General features: G+C 38.1%; 1 protein-coding gene across 1 annotated transcript in view; it reads left to right on the forward strand.

Annotated features, from left to right (window-relative positions):
- Positions 1-21,245, forward strand: part of LOC124113796 (fucolectin-1-like) — a 42,067-nt gene that overhangs the window by 19,396 nt on the left and 1,426 nt on the right. The gene's annotated exons all lie outside the window — the stretch shown is intronic.

The raw sequence follows: 21,245 nt of genomic DNA on the forward strand, positions 1-21,245 counted from the left end.
GCCGCACAATCTGACGATCGTCACGTCGGATGGTGACCCTTGGTCTTCCACTACGTGGTCGGTCATCTGTAGTGTTGGTGGTCTGGTACCGTTGCCTGTATATGGTCCTTACGTGGACTTGAAATGCATTGGCTACTAGCCTGGCGGTTTGTCCAGCTTGCAATCGTCCAAGGGCTTGGTGTCGCTGATTTCTTGTCAACCTTGGCATGTGGTAGCAATTCAATAACGAATGAATGTTATCCGATCTGGGTGGATTTCTATAGGGCAAGAAATGGGGGAACGCATGTGCATTTCAATTTGCACGGAACTCGGTGCAGCGGGTTACCAGGGCCGTTGCCGTGATGCGTTTGGGCGATCGGTTTTACTGTCATCTGCTTCGTTTTTTATCATCAAATTTCATTTTTCCGGACAAGGTAATGTTAAATGTACCAAGATATTAAATTGACAACTTTTTAATTAATGTTAATTTGGGTGACGTTTCTTTTGCGGTTCGGTATATATATATATATATATATATATATATATATATATATATATATATATATATATATATACAGTGGAATTGTAGAGGACTTGGGCATAATTTTAATGACCTACAGCTTTTAGTTCAAGACTTTAGGCCATCAGCTTTATGTTTACACTTTATGATCAACTCCCCAGGCCATGTATTATCACAGGGCCCTTGAACGGCCACAATCCTATTTGGGGTGGTAATGATTATTAACATACGTATCTGAATCCTATTCTTCACTAGATTTATCCGACCCGATAAGATCCGGGTTAGAATAGGTCTTCAGCAAGCCATGCTTAAGAGGCGACTAACGGGATCGGGTGGATCATGTCATAGATCCCAAATGAGGGGATTGATGCTCATGATATTAATCACTGGATTGTCTGATCCACACTCAATTATTTACAGACCGCCATCATACAGCTGGAATATTGCTGAGTGCGGCGTTAAACAACAACCAAATAAACAAACAAAACTAGATTGATCCCTTACTGACTCAAACATATTAAATGAATTTGAATGGTCGGTCCACGATGTCCTCCGTGGCAGTGACCACTTTCCCACTATTCTTTCAACCGTCAATCGATCAGATGTTCCACATTCATCTAGATGGTTATCACGAAGGCTAACTGGTCTATATTCGAATCATTATGGTGAGATAAGCTTAAGCCTGTATTATTGAATTATGACACTGACCCTATTCAAGTGTTTTCAGATCAATTAATCGAAATTGCTGATGGTTGTATCCCAAAGTCCTCTACAAATCCACATATCCGTAAACTTGTAAACATGCTAGATAAACTCGAAAGAAGGCAGAGAAATATTTTAATTAATTCACCAACACCTATGTCTAAGGTTTGGAAAAGGGTGAATAAAATGAAAGGAACAGGCTCCAAAGCAAGTGTTAAGCATCTTAAGGAGGGAACTCACTTACTAATAATTAAATCTGATATAGCAAACAAATTAGGTGAAACTTTAGCTAAACATTCCAACTCTAACATTTCAGAAAGTTAAAGAACGTCAGAAAAACAACAACTAAATTAACTTCTAATAACGGTGAGGATTACAATGAAATATTTTCCCTTCATGAAATGCATACTGCTTTGGATCAAGCTCATGATACGGGCTACAGGCACAGTCAATGTTCATTATCAACTTCTCAAACATTTGCCTGATTCGTGTTAAGTAACTCTCTTCAGTGTATTTGACAATATCAGGACAACGGGTAACTTCCCTTCATCTTGGTGGAATGATGTCGTCATTCCAATACCTAACCGTGGCCTGGATCATACTGATCCTTCTACTTACAGGCCAATATCTCTTACGAGCTGTGTCTTTAAGACCATGGAAGGAATGGTCAATAACAGATGAATATGGTACTTAGAAACAAATAATCTTATCACAAATATTCAATATGGTTTTAGAAAAAGTAGCAGTACCATTGACCATTTGGTTAGATTAGAGACATCTGTTAAAAATGCTATCAATAAACAACACATTGTATCAATATGTTCGAGTTAGAAAGAGCCTATGATACAACCTGGAAACATTTCATTGAGAGGCCGTTTGCCTAATTTCATATCACAGTTTCTGACGGATAGAAGTTTCCAGGTACGTGAAGGGTCTACCTTGTCTGATGTTTATGATCAAGATCAGGGTGTCCCACAAGGTAGCATATTATCAGTAACTTTGTTTAGTATAAATATAAATAATTTATCTAAGGTTTTTTTAAATTAATCTGTTAATGGGTTCATGGTTTGTTGATGCTTTTAATGTATCCTGTCGAGGAAAAGAGAGAGAGAGAGACAGTTGCAGCTTCCTCTAAATATAATCAATGATTGGTCTCAACGTGATGGTTTTACATTTTCTAAATAAAAAAAATAATTGCATTCATTTTGTCGAAACAATTAACCACATAATGATCCAGTCTTACATCTGGGGCACTCCAAGTACGTTGTAAAGGAAGCGAAATTCTTAGGAGTAATTTTTTATCATTTTATAGTTATTTCAAATTCCAAGTAGTGAGGGGACCAGTCAACCCCTCTTCCCGTATATAGATCACCCATCCATTCTAAACTCATCATCTATGGTGGAGCCTGCAAAAGCTATCTTAAAATTTTAGATTCTATCCACAATCAAGGACTCTGTCTTGGAGAAACAAAGCAATTACCGTACCAGCAAGAAAATAATCAATTACTAGCTTCATACAATACTTACAAATCAATATTTACAGAAAGATCTAAGGATGGTGACGCTGTCGCCAGCGCAATCATCGTTGGCACCAAAACTATTTCAACTAAATTGCTAGTTAATTCTTCAATATGTACAGTCGAATCAAAGGCTATTTTAACAGCTCTTGAATTTTTCAAACGATCTAAACATATGCAATTCATTATTTTTTTCAAAGTCACTGTCCTGTCTTCAGGCTATTAAAAATAATTCGTGTCAGCATTTATTTTTACTTGAAATCATTGAACTGCAAAATGCGCTTGCTACTGGCAATCTTCTGTTGGTTGCCTAGCCATGTTTGAATCGTTTGCAACTCATTGGCTGATGCTGCTGCAAAAGCAGCATTCAACAAATCTGATACACCACTTTTGATCCCTTACACCGATTATAAACCCGTGATTAGATCTTACATCCGAGATCTAATGCAGAAGTTGGACAGCCAAGTGGGTATAAATAAAATCAAACCAAATCTTGGTTACACCTACTTGAGTTGTCGTTTTGGCCATTGCCGTCACACCCACGAATATCTGTTGAAAGGTGAAGATCCTCCGTTCTGCATCCCTTGTGATGAGAGAATCACCGTCAAGCATATCGTGGGGGCACGGGTGGCTCCGTCGTCTAAAGCGCCGCGATTCGCTGTGCAGAGTTGCGCCCCTTGGGCACGCCAGAAACCTATGATTGTGGGTTCGAATCCCGGTTCGCCACGACTATGTTTCTAGGTTTCTCAGCACCATACCCATGCTCGTGGGTTTCACCGAAGTGGTAAACGTCTGAGACCTGCATCACCTCGGGGTTTCCTCCCACATAAAGCTGACACCCCGTGATAGTGAGTGAGTGAATTAATACATAAATATAGACATTAAAATCTGTAGACAAAGGACAGTAAAAACACTAGACTATCACAGATGTAGATTAAAAACTAGCATATCATCATAAAATTTGAACAATTCATAACAGTACACAAAAAAATGGGCTATAGATCACCAATATCGAAAGGTACCATGGGGACTTACGATACTTCTGCTACCTACATGGTAACCCAGCAGGATTTACACCATCGCTCTGGCTACTGGTGAATGTCAGTAAGTTTAAGCCAAATCATTAAAAAGCAACAAGAATTCTACGATTAAAAACATGGAAAATGAAAAATACTTTAAATTGAAATGGAACTTACATACCTTCTCAGGGGGACAATTATTTTACGTTACTTCAACCCCCTTTGAAGGTGCAGCCACCAACAATCTCAGTTATTAGTTCATTCCACCAAATTAAAATCACATACTTTTTACAATACATATCAAAATTTGTCAATCAATTCTATTTCTTTTAAAAACCGATGAATTAAACGAGAACTTACAGTAAAAAGATCCTTTATGGATGAAACCTTGAAATAATTATCCCTTGTGATGGAAAAATCGATACAGTCAAGCAAGACCTGCTTGACTATGATTCTTTCATCACAAGGGACACAAAATGGAGGATCTTCATCTTTCAACAAAAACTCATGTGTACAACGTGAATGGCCAATACGACATCGTCGCATAATGAACTCTTCAAATCTGGACTGACAACCCAAGTAAGTATAACCGATATTTGCTTTTATTTATACCTACTTGAGTGTCCCACTTCTTCTGCATTAGGTCTTTGATATAGCGTCTAATAACTGGTTTATAGTCAATGTATGGTAGAAGAAGTGGTGTCAAAGATTTGTTGAGAGCTGCCTTTGCTGCAGCATCAGCCATAGTGTTACCCGTGATTCCAACATGACTGGGCAACCAGCAAAAGACGATGTCGTATTGGCTAGTAGCAATGTCATTATAAAAAACATTAATGGATGATGTGAAGAGCTAGATTTGATTGCCTGTAGACACGATAATGAATCTTAAAAGATGATGAACTGGACTGTTTTTGGATATAGAACTGGAATACTGTTAAAAGCGGCGTTAAACCCAACTCATTCACTCACTCAAGCATATCTTGCTTGACTGTGTTGATTTTCCATCACAAGGGATACATATTTCCAGGTCACGTCTATAAAGGATCTTTTTAATACTATAAGTACTCAATTTATTATTATTTTTTTAAAAAGAAATACAATTGTATCATAAATCTTGTTAAAATGTTTTGTGTAAAATGGCTTTTTTAAAAAATTAGTAGAATGAATTTATAGCTGAGATTGTTAGTGGCCTTATCCTCGAAGGGGGTTAAAGTACTGTAAAATGATTGTCCCTCTGAGAGGGTATCGTAAGTCCATGTCATTCAAAGAATATTTATAACTGCTACGCTTTTAACCATAGCATATTTGTCATTTTAATTGTGGCGAAAATTATGTACAACCAACAGCGACTGAAGGGATGATGTAAATCCTGCTGGGGTCCATGCAGGTAGCAAAGGTACTGTAAGTCACAATGGTCCCTAGTGAGGTGATCGACCTTCATTTTCTGGCGATCTATAGCGCGTTTTTACAATGTATTGTTCTGTCTTGTTCTGCTAGTTTTAAATCATAATCTGTGATAAGTCTAGTTATTGTACTGTCCGTTGTTGACATGTTCTTATAACTTACATGTATTTATCATATAATAACCTTTGAAAGTCACGATATGGCTGAGATATTGCCGATATGAATTTACTTTTTAACTCACTCACTAACTCACTATGATATTTGCCAATAATCACCAACACTTGAAGGGTGATGTAAATCCTGCTGGGGTCCATGCAGGTAGCAAAGGTATTGTTAGTCTCCATGGTCCCCAGTATGGTGATCTACCTTTTGTGGCTTGCGATCTATAGCCCGGTTTTATCATGTTATTGTTATGTATAGTGCTATCCTTTTTTATGATTCTAGTTTTATATCTTTTTCTGTGAAAAGTAATATTGCCGATGTGACTTAAATTTTTTAACTCACTCACTCACTAAAATGTTCAATACAATAATCCGATATCAATAAAAAACAGAACCTTAAAATGTTACAACCATCATTTTTTTGTACATGAAAGATAGGTGAACACACTTTTAAAATAAATACTGATCCTTCCCTTTCTCCACCATCCTTCTTTCTGTTTCTCCACTCCACCATCCGTCTTTTTCTGTTACTCCGCTTCACCGTCCTTCTCTCTCCACGCAACCATCTGTCTCTTTATGTTTTGGGATTCCACAATCGGTGTCTCTCTTTTCCCCCCTTACCTTTCCATGAAACTTCGTGCCATATTCCGATGAATGATTTATCAAATTTGACCTTCAAACGTCTTCCTTGTAACAAAAAGTTTCAGCATAGTCACTCACAATAATCATACTTTTATTCAAACAGTTATTCATATGTGGGGGCGGTCGGGTAGCCTAGTGGTTAAAGCGTTCGCTCGTCACGCCGAAGACCCGGGTTCGATTCCCGACATGGGTACAATGTGTGAAGCCCATTTCTGGTGTCCCCCGCCGTGATATTGCTGGAATATTGCTAAAAGCGGCGTAAACCCATACTCACTCACTATTCATATGAGTGTGGAGATTAATAGATAAAAACATATTAAATAATCAAATATTGCCTATGCGTTATCGTTGCCATTTTGACATAAGAATGTCTTTTCTGTAACAAAATACGTCTGACCTGTAAAACAGTTCTTGTAACATTTATATTAAAAAATCAACAATTAGTTATTAACAGTTACAATTATGATCCTAATGTTTGACAGCTTTTCAGCCATGTCACTGTCAATTCACTTTCAGGGGACAACTGTTTATCCCCATAACAAGAAAATATCTTTAATATTCAGCATAGATGACTTCCAATAATCATATATTCATACATACACTTATTCATTGTGTGTCTATATTAATAGCGAGTAATACTGTATACAGTCAAATGTCATGTCTGTGTAATTGTTGATTATAAGTGCCTTTTTTTAATAATAATGTCTTTTACAGGAACAATATTTGTCTTTCCTATAACAATTATAATGTCTCTTCAAGTTCTTTCTTTTAACTGACATATTAGCTAAAATTATATCTGTGAATGTCTGTTTTTCAAAGGTTTTATGTTTATTTATTGTCATATAAAGGTAGACGTAAACTAATCTTTTTTGAGCCAGATGTCCCTGTTTTTACTATAATGAGGGGCGGTCGGGTAGCCTAGCGGTTAAAGCGTTCACTCGTCACGCCGAAGACCCGGGTTCGATTCCCGACATGGGTACAATGTGTGAAGCCCATTTCTGGTGTCCCCGCCGTGATATTGCTGGAATATTGCTAAAAGCGGCGTAAAACCATACTCACTCACTCACTCACTCACTACAATAATGAAAATCTGAGTTATGGGAAGGACAGTTAAAGGAAAGACAAATACTTTGCAATTTGTAATTTCTTACACAACGAATACTCACTGCAAACAGCAAAACGTCGTTTTTTCCGTATATGGTCATTGGACGGAAAAACGACGTTATTTGGACGTTTTCAAACCATCGTTTTTCCGTCCCAATAAAGTCGTTATTTGACATCGGAATTTACCGGGAGAGAACGATATCATCAAGCTCCTCCCTTTCGTGATTGACATTGTCAATCAAGCAACAGCATCTACTGGTATTTCTACTTCTCAGATTTCATTGGTAAGTTCTCGCGTGTTAGATTACAGGCCCGCGTTTGACGCTAAACTCGAAGCGCTTAGCGGAAGTATTGAAATCAATCGTTCCGCGCATTCGGATTACTTAATGCCTTGTCCAAATTTTCCGTTCTTGCATGCGCGATTTCGCGTATTGTTTCCGAGATTACATGTTACCACTATTTGACAATGATTCATAAACACAGTCTCATAAAAGTTCGGAATCGTACAATTCCAAACTGGTGATGCCTATATTTTAGTCTCTAAAACTGTATAGTTTTGAAAGAAACAAGTAACCCCATTTAAATTGAAGATGAGCCCCAGTGATATGGGAGATTCCGAGATGAACCTATTCTATGGCTATCTAGGCTGCCACCCAAACCGATCCAAATACAATTTCTTTCAATATTTATACTACTAAATAGTAAGGCTAACGCTTACTCATCGGTGGAACGTAGACAATATCGCTAATACAGATATAACGTATTTGAATGTTAATACTAAAGACAAACACTCATTATTTTTGCAGTGACGATATAACTCTTATACACGTTTATTGGTAACTTTCATCAGTTTTGCTCTTCATTTTAATAACTTTGTTTTCACATATACATGTCGCAATACCCGACAAGCCTGTCATACATAATTATGGGGCAGTTTTCAATCTTGTACTGACTTACTCTGGTGTTCCTGAGCGAAGCTTATTGGCTGGGGTGTTACACCCCGTTTTTCTGGTAATCCTATTATTACTTTATTTTTTATCTAATGACACCCTGTTCACTGGATCACGGCTCCGTGACTATCAATAACAATCAAGATGAACATTCAGTTCAAGTAAATGAATGAGTTTGTTTTGACGCCAAAGTCAGTCAAAAACCAATGCTCTGAGGTTTGATTACACACTTAAACCAGGTCGAACATCGTGGATCCTCATTTTGTACCTGAAGAGAATCATAGTTCATAAGCTAATCCATCTGCGAATACCGTCCCGCTCAAGAGGACCTTACTTGTTGCTAAATACCCCCACTCCCCCCGGCAGGAAATACTGCTGATAGCCCCTGGTCAACTCAGCCGCGCTACCGCAGAATGTTCGTGTAACTCTGCAGAGGGCATTCTTCAAACACGCTGAAATGTTTTCGCCTTGCATCCAAGATGGTGGACAAGCGGAATCGTATGGAATTTGGCTATCATAGGTCGCTATCTCTTTTTTGATTACCCAATAAAGTCAATTCAACATTCAATTTCCCATACAAGTAAATGAATAAGTGTGTTTTACGCCACAATCAGTCAAAGACCAACGTTGTCTGGTTTGATGACACACAATCTACCAGGTAGCACATTGTGTTCACCCTATCCCAATTTAAGTCTCCACTGTGCGTATTTCTGGTGACAAAAAAGGCCCAATGTACCTTAAAATCTCATCAAATACACTGCAAACACGAAAACGTCGTTTTTTTCCGTATATGGTCATTGGACGGAAAAACGACTAAAAATTCATTAAAATTGATTAATTGGTCAGCGTCTAGAAAGTGTCCAGAAAAGGGTCGAGTTTTTCAAGCGTAAAATGGACGGAAAAACGATGCTTTTTGCTCCGCCTTGTACAACTGTTAACGGCCAATCAGATGGCGCTGGTCCCCCGACGCACGTGATGTCCAAGGCTTCCTTTCGGAAGCTTTAGTTTTCGTATTTCTGGCATGCCTTGCTCTAGTATCTGTCGCGCGCAGTGCAGCGAGATTTGCTGATAAGCTAGTTTTAGGATATGTTACATGTTAATGGAATTCAGACACGCGCCAAGAAGTCAAACCAAACAATGTTACTAAGTTTATTGTGGTAACGGCTATGTACAGTTACCCCTATCGGATAATGGGTTGTGTTTCATTTGGTTATAACAATAACTAATTTTTTAATGTGAAGTTTACAAGATATACGACTTGAACGCGAGGTCGGTCACATGACGTTCTTCACGTGACTGTATTCTTGAAAAGGCGTAAACACTGACTACTTCCACATTCCTGGGGAAAACCCTTGGAATTCCCTGGTACGAATCCATACAGAAGCGTGGTTGCAAGCCCATTTAAGGATACCCTCGCTACAACCCATCCCAGAGAGAAAAAACACGAAAAAAAATCCAAACTGTCGCAGTGACAATTGACAGAAATCTATGAATTTACCTTAGTATCTATTTGACACATCTTCACAATCACCTTTCAATGATCGGCCAATTGATCAGTGATGCCAAAGGCTTGAAATAGCCACAGGTTAATTAACAACTTCGAAAATATCTCCCGTCACGTTTATCGTGTCGGCCATTTTGACGTATTGTACTTGATGTAAATGTATTACGACGCTCTGTCATTGTAATTGACTTACTGAGGTAATTCTGTAAAAGATCTTCTCATCTCATGAGGATATTGTTTGGAATATATTTCTTGTAAACATACTAAAACATATGTTTCTCGCTTTGGGGGGAACTATTTTATTCCGGGGTGGCCCATTAAATCTAGTAGTAAGTCAAGGCACCATGCGTGATCTGTTATTTTATGTGTTTAAATTACGATTTGGGGCGTTAATAAAATACACTGACGCAAGTATATTCTATTCAAATCAATTGGATAATTGAATATGCTTTCTTTTACATATTACATAACATCACTGCACAAAATATGAACAGTTGCAGTAACACACTACGGTAATCGCATTAAACATCATTTTCAACTGTACAGTATTTCAGTCTTTCAGTTATATCATGGTGTATCAGACTGATGTGGGATAAAAATCCGAAGTGGTTCAGGTCATCCAATGGGTGTTCGGGAAAAGGTGAGCGTATCCTGCCACACAAGTGGCACCCGTCACAAACACATGCAAGGACAAGTCAATTGTTCCCCTGAACAAAGCACGGAAACACACAATGATGCCCGTCCTCAGTTTTACCGAGCATGTAAATTATTTTGTCCGTCAAAAACATGGACGAGTATAAACAATATGTTCATTAACGTAATACATGTCATACAATTGACAAAATGTATTGACTCGGAGCATTATTGTTAACCACAGCGTATGCAGTTGAACTCATCACCCATCCCATTATTGATAACCCTTCTTGAAGATCTATGAAATCAGAAGCTGCAACACTCTATCTTTTAACTGGCATGTCAGACTTCTATTTCATTACTCAGTTTTATTTGCACGGATTACTATGGAAGGGACATTGTTTCGTTGTCGCATTGTCGCATTGACGCCTTTACAAAAACAAGCAAAACGTGTCAAAATTAACAAAAGCGCGACAATTGGCCATTTGTCGCATTGTCGCGTGTTCGCATTGTCGCTCTTTGGTAATCCTTTTCTTTATTTTTCAAAAGGGCGACGATGCCGTAACGCGACATTTTCAAGGTCAAAATATGTCTCGTTGTCGCATTGTCGCCCCATCACAAATGTGTATAAAAGGCGTAAAGTTCAGTTATTGTTACAGTTAGGAAGTTCAACCTGATACATGTACGTCTTGAAATGAAAACCGTCCGCGAGTCCATAACGTTTTATTGTGAGCTCTTCTCTAAAAGTGGTTAGTGTTCAACTCCCAGTTCCAAACACGTAGTACCTCCTCAAAAATCCACATACCTCCAGTGCAGTGGTCTTCCGGAAGATCTTACTCTTGACCGTATTGGACAACTGACGAGTGCACGCCTGACCTGTGACCTCGTTGCAACCCTCGTGATGTGTTTGCCGAAGGGAGAGGTGTAGGAAATGTGTGCTCCAGCCCAGCTCAGAGCTCGCGACATACTGTATACTGATGTATACAGTATATTGCAGTTGATATACTGTATACTGCATGTGATACTTATTTGCGGAAATGTTACAACTTTCAAGATTCAAGATTCAATTTGCATATATTTCATATACAACAGACCGCCGTCATATATCACTGGAATACTGCTGAGAGCGGCGTTAAAACAAATTGTTTTCATAATGGAGCGCTGCAGTCATTTAAAATAGAACCGTATACATATGTACATGTAGTACCAACTCACTCTATTTGTTTCGAATATTCAGCAGAAAATATATTATTAACCAGGTCTTTGGGAAAAGATATCAGATTTTTATAAGCAGCCACATAGGGATGATAAAGGACCCCTCGCTGATTAGGTTCTTGTTTACTTAAGAGCAGAGTTGGCCATGTTAGATGATATAACCAAAATCCGGGAGCTCCGGCGGGGGGCAAGCTGGTCTTGTTAGTGTATGGTATGAGCTGTGACGTTGACCCAAGAGAATAATGTAAAACATGAGACCAACTCTATAATGATTGGGAAAGTCTAGATTTCCACAGCTCTAGCCTGAAATTAAGAATTGTTCCATGCTCCATTTTAATTGTATTATTTTCATTTTGTAGACATGGATGGACCAACCAGGAAAGAAATTGATAGAATATTAATATTACATGTTACCACTGATCCAGTTAAATTCATCACTCAATAATAAATTAGTATTTGACATTACGGCATTTGATTATTAGGGCATGATCATGTACATGTTCACTGTAGTAATGTACATACCAGTAAACTTGATTATAATTTTTATCAAAGTGTAGCGCGGCATCAACGATTACTTTATGATATCCTCACTTGTCATCGATGTATTGACATCGAACAATGGACGGCAATTCGAAATTCTTATGGATAGCTTCAATAGGGACAGCGCCGGTGTCAGTACAATTTTCCTAGTTAAAATAAGTATCTACAAAATATAATCTGAAGCAGACAAGAACAATATTTTTTTATTAATACTTATTTACAATTTAGTCATTATCATCAAGAGCACCGATCTACGCATTTGGGATACGATGACATGCATCAACCAAGTCAACGAGCCAAGTCGCCTTCGTACAAGCATGGGTTGTTGAATGCCTATTCTAACCCGTATCTTCTCGGGTATTTTTTAAAATAATAAGGTACAATGAAATTCTGTATATGTCCATGATAAGTGTGTATAAGTAGATGGATAATATGTCCATACACGCCAAGTAAATGGTATATGCATTAATTTAAATGCAAATGATTCAATGATGAGTTCTTTCACAAGTCCATATTTCAAGGCATGTATTTGATATTCATAATAACTCCACAAAAGCTACACAATGGCAACAAAACGGTACCAGCATCACAGATACCAATAATACATGAGATACATATAATTACTTTAAAGTTAAAACATGTATCTAAATAGAAAATTAGAAGGATACACTTCCGACATTTTTCGTATTTTGTTTTCGTTTGGAGAGAGAAGTTGTGATTCGTATCTGGTGGGTGCAAACAGGTGTTCCCTTCCGCCCAGGCCTTGCGGCAATGCTATATCCCAAAATGAAACAAGCCTTGTTCAACAGGTTCAGACTCAAATTTCTATCCCACTTGGGCTCCTTTTAAATTTAAATATAATTTCTCGTGTCGATATGTGTCAGAAGAAATGAAATATTACAGCACAGGTGAACAGGTTATATGCGCATGTCAGCGTCGATCCTATAATATCCTTTTATGCAAAATACATATATACTGATGAATTAAGGTAGTAATACTACGCAAATATATGTCCAGGTGCATACATCAGTATCATCTCGTGATCTTAATTCGTGCTTTGAGCCCTTTTTCTACCGGAGATTCTGGGGTGTTACATCACACCAGAAAGCCAGGTCCAAATTCAAGTCATAATTTCATGGTCCGTCTAGTATGTTGGAAACCAATATCGCAATATGGCTAAATATTGCTGAACGTGGTATTAACCCGATTACTCACATAATTATTCCATTTTCTACAGTCATCTGCGAACACTATCTTTAAGGTGGTATATCTGTATCATCCAAATGTCCATACATATATGTCCACATTTATATGTATAAAGCAAGTCGTCCTGCACTCTTCCTTAAAAGATAAATGTTAAGCATTTCCTCTGTATGGATTTATATAATGTAATATCGTTTTAATGTAATGCTGATGCAGTAAACGTACCACAGACCTAATGCTAGAATAACATCTAATTTCTGAAATGAACATATTTTACAGAAAAAAACAGTTGTTTAAACAATACTTATAAAATATAAGAACAAGGAGCCAAGAGCCAAATATTGGGCTGTGTTGGACATATTTTTTTCGGGGTCTTATTACAGACAAACCTGATGCCTTTAAGTATAAAGATAAGTAAGTATAGATGTTGTACATATTCAAATATGTTCGTGATTAACCCAACCTTGAAAAATATTGAAAGATGAGTGGTAAGTATTTATGCCATTATTTCAAATTAGAATGAGAGCACATCAGGAAAGCATGGTACTTTAATATACGTATCTTGTTAACCCAATATTCTTTTTTAAGTAAGAGCAGCATGTATATCGAGAGTATAGGTTTGGTGCGTGACTTATCACACAGTACTTTCAGAAAGTGTGCATATTCTGTTTATCGGCAATAAATAACATAAGACGATTCATACGGGTAAATACGATTTACTTCAGAACTAGTATAGATTATTTAAGGTTAGGGGGAAATGTATGTAATTAACAGAACTTTGGCCGGGTTTGAAGGATTTGGGTCCTGGCTTGGGCTTTGTGTTGGACGTGTAGACGGCATTTCCAGGTTTGACGTATCAATGACAAAAATGATGTCAGATGCAATTCTCTGCCTTTTCGGGTGAACAATTGGCTTGCCTTTGGGTTCGTTTTAGGCGGGTGCCACTAGTGGATCGGAATGAGCTCGCGTTTTTGCGAGCATCCAATGTCATCATTTATTATGATGAATCATGAAACATGCTCCTGATGTTGTCGCAATGGTGCAGTTGGCGCTACTTTTGGCAAGGGTTTCTCATGATAATGGAAATGCTTATGTCGCTTTTGTTGACCGATAAACATGAAAAGATATAATGTTAGTGTATATGGTCATGTAATTAAGAAACAAACGACGAGTGGGAGTTGTTTATTGTACGATAAACAACGACCGAGACTCGTTTATTTCTATATGAGATATCAACATTACGTACAGCCTCTTTTAGGGTGTTAAATTAGGAAAAAATACACGCTTTACAATATTTACCCGTACTTAAATAATGATGATTCCTTGAATAGAATCCGACAGCGGCCATGCTAGATAAATCCATTTTAGGATTTGAGTTTGGTCCGCATATTCTCACAATTTTCTCGTCAATCATCTGTACCTTTTCTCCCAATACCGATTGTCATATCACTCTCACTTTCGGATTCTCCAGCAACATTTATTGGGAACAACTCACTAGACACATACCTCTCAAAAATAAGGTCAAATTTACAAATTTTACTTTTCAAGTTGCGAGTGCATGTTCGAATCTCAATAAATGACGTCATGATAGAACAATGTTTTATCGTGAAATAAATATCGCTTCCTTCTTTGTTCTTTGTGATTTATCGCGTAGCTATCTTATATCATCAAATGACGTATCCGTGTCATGTAGCAATAACATACACAAATATCGTTGACTTCGACGTTGAATAGTGTCATGAAATATGATTATCCTCTTGTGTGCAATATTTCTGGTTGATAAATCTAACATATTCTTACTTTAAGAATAGCGACTATACATTATTATATATCCCCTATCAGGTCTCTGTAACATTTGCAAAATGATTCAAATATAAAAATACAACTGAACCTAAATGTAATGTTTTAATATCCTTACGTTGCTGAGTGCAGCATTTAACAACAAACAAACAAAACATAATATCTTTAAGAATTATGTTAACAATTCCGATGCTAAAAATAATCTCACAATCTCCATACCTCTTTCTCTCTATGAAAACATAATAACTTTTTTTGAATAATCTGAAGGAATAATAATGGCAATACTATCATAATTATCATCATTATTTATGTAACTTATCCTCAAGTGAAGTAGTCCTCCACACTATACATTCAGTGAAGAAGCCCATGAACATATAAACTATGTAACATACATTCATGGAAATTAGATGAACAGTTGAAGTCAGCAAATGATATTATTCGGTCGAACGTCTATCAGCCATCTATTCTATTCATGAAGAACATTTCACGTGGGACCAACAGAGGGAATTATGACTATCGACTTGCTTATTATTTTTTATATTCATGCCAGCTCAAACGATCTATTGGCTTGATTTATTGTTATGGTATCCACAAAATAAGTAGGATCCGATTTTTTCCGTTTTTGTTGAAATTAAACTGATTAATATTTGCTGTTTACATATCAAAGTTTGCCAAATTGTTACAAAATGTTTGCCCACAGCAAGGCTACGTATCCCAAACATATTGTGCTAGGCACAGTATCACTGGACTGAGGGAGGGCGGTATTCCTCCTTGTGGGTCACCTGCTTGGCAATATGGGACGGGAAAACTGCAGGGGGTGAGGGCAGTTAAGTTGATGGTACAGACAGATAAGAGAGATCATTTTACAAATGTGAAACCTCAGTCCACAAAGGAAGAGGCGAAAGCTGAAACTTGGTGAGGTTTACAGAACAAAGGCAGTTATTTCTAGTTTCTTACTGACTCTCGAAGATACATTTAATAAAACAATTAATGCGTGTGTGTGTGTGTGTGTGTGTGTGTGTGTGTGTGTGTGTGTGTGTGTGTGAGGTAGAAGAAGAATTGTACACCATAAAAATGGCTACGTATGTAGTTGGGGTAGATATGTTGAATGCCCGGCCAGTATGACCTTTGAGTCACTACAGTTTCAGTCATTAAAATGCGTAAAACAGTATTGAGTGAAAGAAAACACTATAAGTGAGTGAAACAAAAGACCTCATTACAGGCACACCCAGTCCCCCAACTTCAAGTCTGCATGTATCAATACTCATACCTGCCACATCCTCAACCACTTAACTTACTCACACAATCATCTGACAACATGTTCGCCAACCCTCGTATCACAACGCATACACGCACGCACGCACGCACGCACGCACGCACGCACGCACACACACACACACACACACACATACACACCTCTGCCACACCACCCCTGTTGACATGGATAAACTCGGATACAATGTACATCCTCTCCAGTAACAATAGCCTACGTGTCATTTGTAATTGGATAATTCAACACGATTCATTCAAAATATGTCGAATAAACTTCAGTATAAAATGTTCACACAACTCATAACCATACTTCTTTTTTTCGTGTTATCATGATAAACATGATACCACCCCATGGGTGTACTTAATCTCGTGAGAATAGCAAATAATATTGTTTATACTCTACATTAATCCCATTGAATTTCTTATCTTCAAAAACAAACTTGCATAGTTGCCAACACCACGGTACAACAATTAAAGTTGACACAGTAAGACCTCCCCTCCCTCTCATCTCTAACTGGTATGAATAATACATTTTCACAAGGTTCTACCCACCATTGTGTTTAACCATCCACCCTTTCTATCTTTTTCAAATCGTAAATCTGACAAACACACGTCTGTTCATACGTGGCATGATTCGCAAAACTGCAGCCATGACTTGACTGTTTATACAAGAAATTAAATTGTGAATATAAGTCGTACCGTTAGAGAGAAATCTCTGCACTTATATAGCAATACACGCACATTCTTCTTTCCCCACCATTATGTCTACGTCAGCCATCATGGATCCATGCGCATGCTTTCATACATAATCCATCCTCCCACCATTCCCCAACATCCATCGAACTATAACTATATCCGCCCTCATGTATCGGTATTCGTGCTTTCATACATACATACACCCCCCTACCATTCCCCTACATCCATCGCAGTATAACTATGACTATAACCGCCTTCGTGCATCCGCACTTATGTTCACATTGCATTGCATATGTATCGAATTACACGTTTAAAATATCGTTAATATTTTACAACATGTACATATTATATATCAGCAAACAGAGATTATTATAACGCAATAGATTTCATCCGTCAAAACATCACAGAAAGAGGGGCAGCCTGGAATTTGACAATGGCATCTGAATGCACTAAGACGTTCAACTGGTCAGGAGGTGAGAGTTGCGGAAGATTACGGTAAACTTCAGTTACAGATCTCCATTACGAATATCTAAAGTATGAATAAAGATCACAGCTTGCTATGACGTGTACTTCATGCCTGCAGAATTAGCAATGTCCTTAGCTCTAAATTATATGTCTAAATGCTTATGTAGACAAAGAGCCAAATGTATATAGGCATGGCCATATTATATTCTACGCAAATATCACCACATTTAAAAACAAAGCTAGATTGAGTCTTTGAAGGGCATTAAGAACTGATACACACAAGGAAAAATATTTATGGATGTCAACGGAGGAACACTGCGTTTCAGAATATATACTTTCTCCTTCATCAGGTGCATATTATTAAATGCTATGAGGCAGAGAACATATATTTGTACCTGTAAGAACAACAAAAGTAAAAAGATAGCAAAGAAGGGAACGCAACAAGGGAAGCCAACAGATAACTGGCATGGCGCTGATTACCCCGCCTCCCGTTTGCCCATTGTCCATTTCCCATTACCAATCATTCATAAGTTAAGTTTTGGCTTTAATTTGTCCATTGATAATCAACCATCAACGTCTATTATCTCCACCCTAAAAATATGTAGTTTACTTAGAAAGTGGTATCCAAATATAACGTGTGTTACTGTTGACCACTTTCTTTGGCATTGTTGGTTCAAAGCTTTCGGTTACAGAAGCCGTGCCATTTTTCTCTTGTCAGAGGAGTACACAAAGTATACGTCATCTGGACTAACATTTTTGATTCGGTGGCTGGGTTAGATCGCCAACTTTGTGTTCTGGCGATTGGGTGCCTCACTCACAGTGTGGGTTCAAATCCCGGACGGGACTAAACCCAAGAAAGTACGAGAATCTGTACTTTACTCAGAAAGTGTTATCCCAATTATAACATTTGTTGACAAGAAAACATAATAAATGTATATTCGGCTTTGGATGGGTAATGATATCACAGACATATACGGATATTGATGATGACTTGGAGGAGCTTCGTAACGCACGTCTTCTCAATTCAGGGATTGGTAAATCCAAATATGTGTGTGCGCGTGCGTGCGTAAGTCTGGGCCTGTTGGATGTTACATAAAACATTCGAGTTGGATTAGCATGTTAACTATATGATCTTCTTTAGGCAGAGAATGCCGCGCATGAATGTATTGATGAAATTCCTAGGTACATGGGGCCTTTTCGTCCCCAGGAATACCCACAGTGGAGACTTCAATGGGGATAGGGTGTACACAATGTGCTACCTGGTAGATTGTGTGTCATCAGACCGGACAACGTTGGTCTTTAACTGATTGTGGCGTAAAACACACTTATTCATTTACTTATATCGAAAATTGAATGTTCATCTTAATTGTTATTGTTGAACATGTAATATATTTTTAAAGAAATAAAACAGTGACATAATAACTACAACTGTATGTGAGCGCGAGTAGCTTTTTTGGAATGAGATGAATAAGTCTTATAAAGTTGTAAGCTTCTTCACAACCGTGTAACTATGAATTGACTTTATTGGGTAATCAAAAAAGAGATAGGACCTAAAATAGCCAAATTTCATACGATTTCACTTGTCCACCATCTTGGATGCAAGGCGAAAACATTTCAGCGCGTTTGAAGCCACTGAGAATGCCCCCTGCAGAGTTGGACGAACATTCTGCGTCGGCGCGGCTGAGTTGACCAGAGGCTATCAGCAGTATTTCCTGTCCAGGTTATTTAGGTCAGTTGTTTGTTTGTTTGTTTGTTTGTGTGTGTGTGTGTATGTGTGTGTGTGTGTATGTGTGTGTGTGTGTGTGTGTGTGTGTGTGTGTGTGTGTGTGCGTGCGTGCGTGCGTGCGTGCGTGCGTGCGTGCGTGCGTGTGGTGGGGGGGGGGGCGGGGGGGGGGGGGGGGAGATTGGGGGGATAGATGATAGATTTAGCAACAAGTAAGGTCATCTTGAGTGGGAGGGTATTCGCAGATGGATTAGCATATGAACTATGATTCTCTTTAGGCAGAAAATGAGGATCCACGATGTTCGACCTGGTAGAAGTGTGTTATCAAACCTCACAGCATTGGTTTTTTGACTGACTGTAGCGTCAAAACAAACTCATTCATTTACTTGAACTGAATGTTCATCTTAATTGTTATGGATAGTCACGGAGCCATGATCCAGAGAACAGGGTGTTATTAGATAGAAATAAACTAAGTAATAATAGGATTACCAGAAAAACGGGGTTTTACACACAAGCCAATAAACTTCGCTCATTAACACCAGAGTAAGTCAGTACAAGATTGAAAACTGCCCCATAATTATGTATAACATGCTTGTCGGGTATTGCAACATGTATATGTCAAAACAAAGTTATTAAAATGAAGAGCAAAACTGATGAAAGTTAACAATAAACGTGTATACGTGTTATATCGTCACTGCAATAATGATTGTTTGTCTTTAGTATTAACATTCAAATACGTTATATCTGTATTAGCGATATTGTCTTTGTTCCACCGGTGAGTAAGCGTTAGCCGTACTATCTCGTAGTAAAATTGTATTTCTGAAGACATCACGATACAGTTTTTACGATGCATCACGTCTGCACTAGCGCCTGATAACAGCCTTGTGTTTGGGTGTTTCAGTGGTTTAAATCGCTGCTCTTGATATTGTTGATTAAACTTTGATACTATGAACAATATAATGTTATGTGAGAGGTTGACTTTAGAACGGTAACATACTAATAGTATATAGGATGACATAAACACAACATTGAGAAGTTCGTCCAGATTAGTGTATAGGCAACATTTAATAATTAAAATAATTACATTCAACAACTCCCCTTTTAAGTCCATTTTCCTGACTTATAAGTAAATGCAAGAACAATCGGCCGGAATACAATGTATAGTTCTTGTCCACTTCCATATGACTATATAGCATACAATAAGCTATCGGGTCCCGTTTAGATCGGTTTGGGTGGCAGCCTAGATAGCCATAGAATAGTTTCATCTTGGAATTTCCCATATCACCGGGGATCCTCTTCAATTTAAATGGAGTTACTCGTTACGATTCCGAACCTTCACGTGACTGTGTTTATGAACCATTGTCAAATAGTGGTGACATTAAATCCAGGAAACAATACGCGAAATCGCGCATGCACAGAACGGAAAATATGGTCAAGGCATTAAGTAATCTGCATGCGCAGAACGATTGATTTCAGTACTTCCGCTAAGCGCTCCGAGTGCAGGGTCAAACGCGCGCCTGTAATCTAACACGCGGGGACTGACCAATGAAATCTGAGAAGTAGAAATACCGGTAGACGCTGTTGCTTGATTGACAATGTCAATCAAGAAAGGGAGGAGCTTAACGCTATCGTTCACTCCCAGTAAATTCCGATGTCAAATAACGACGTTATTTGGACGGAAAAACGATGGTTTGAAAACGTCCAAATAACGTCGTTTTTCCGTCCAATGACCATATACGGAAAAAACGACGTTTTCGTGTTTGCAGTGATACATTCATGCGCGGCATTCTCTACCTCAAGAAGATCATATAGTTAACATGCTTATCCAACTCGAACTACCATCCCGCTGAAACATCCAACAGTCCCACACTTACACACACACACACACACACACACACACACACACACACAACGGATTTACATAACCTGGACAGGAAATACTGCTGATAGCCTCTTGTCAACTAAGCCGCGCTACCGCAGAATGTTCGTCCAACTCTGCAGGGGGCATTCTCAGTGGCTTCAAACGCCCTGAAATGTTTCATCTTGCATCCAAGATGGTGGACAAGTTAAATCGTATGATATTTCTCTATTTTAGGTCACTATCTCTTTTTGGATTGTGATGTTTTGACGGATGAAATCTATTGCGTTATAATAATCTCTGTTTGCTGATATTTAATATGTACATATTGTAAAATA

Source organism: Haliotis rufescens, unplaced genomic scaffold (assembly GCF_023055435.1).
Source record: "Haliotis rufescens isolate VD_foot unplaced genomic scaffold, xgHalRufe1.0.p SCAF_38, whole genome shotgun sequence".
NCBI lineage: Eukaryota > Metazoa > Mollusca > Gastropoda > Lepetellida > Haliotidae > Haliotis > Haliotis rufescens.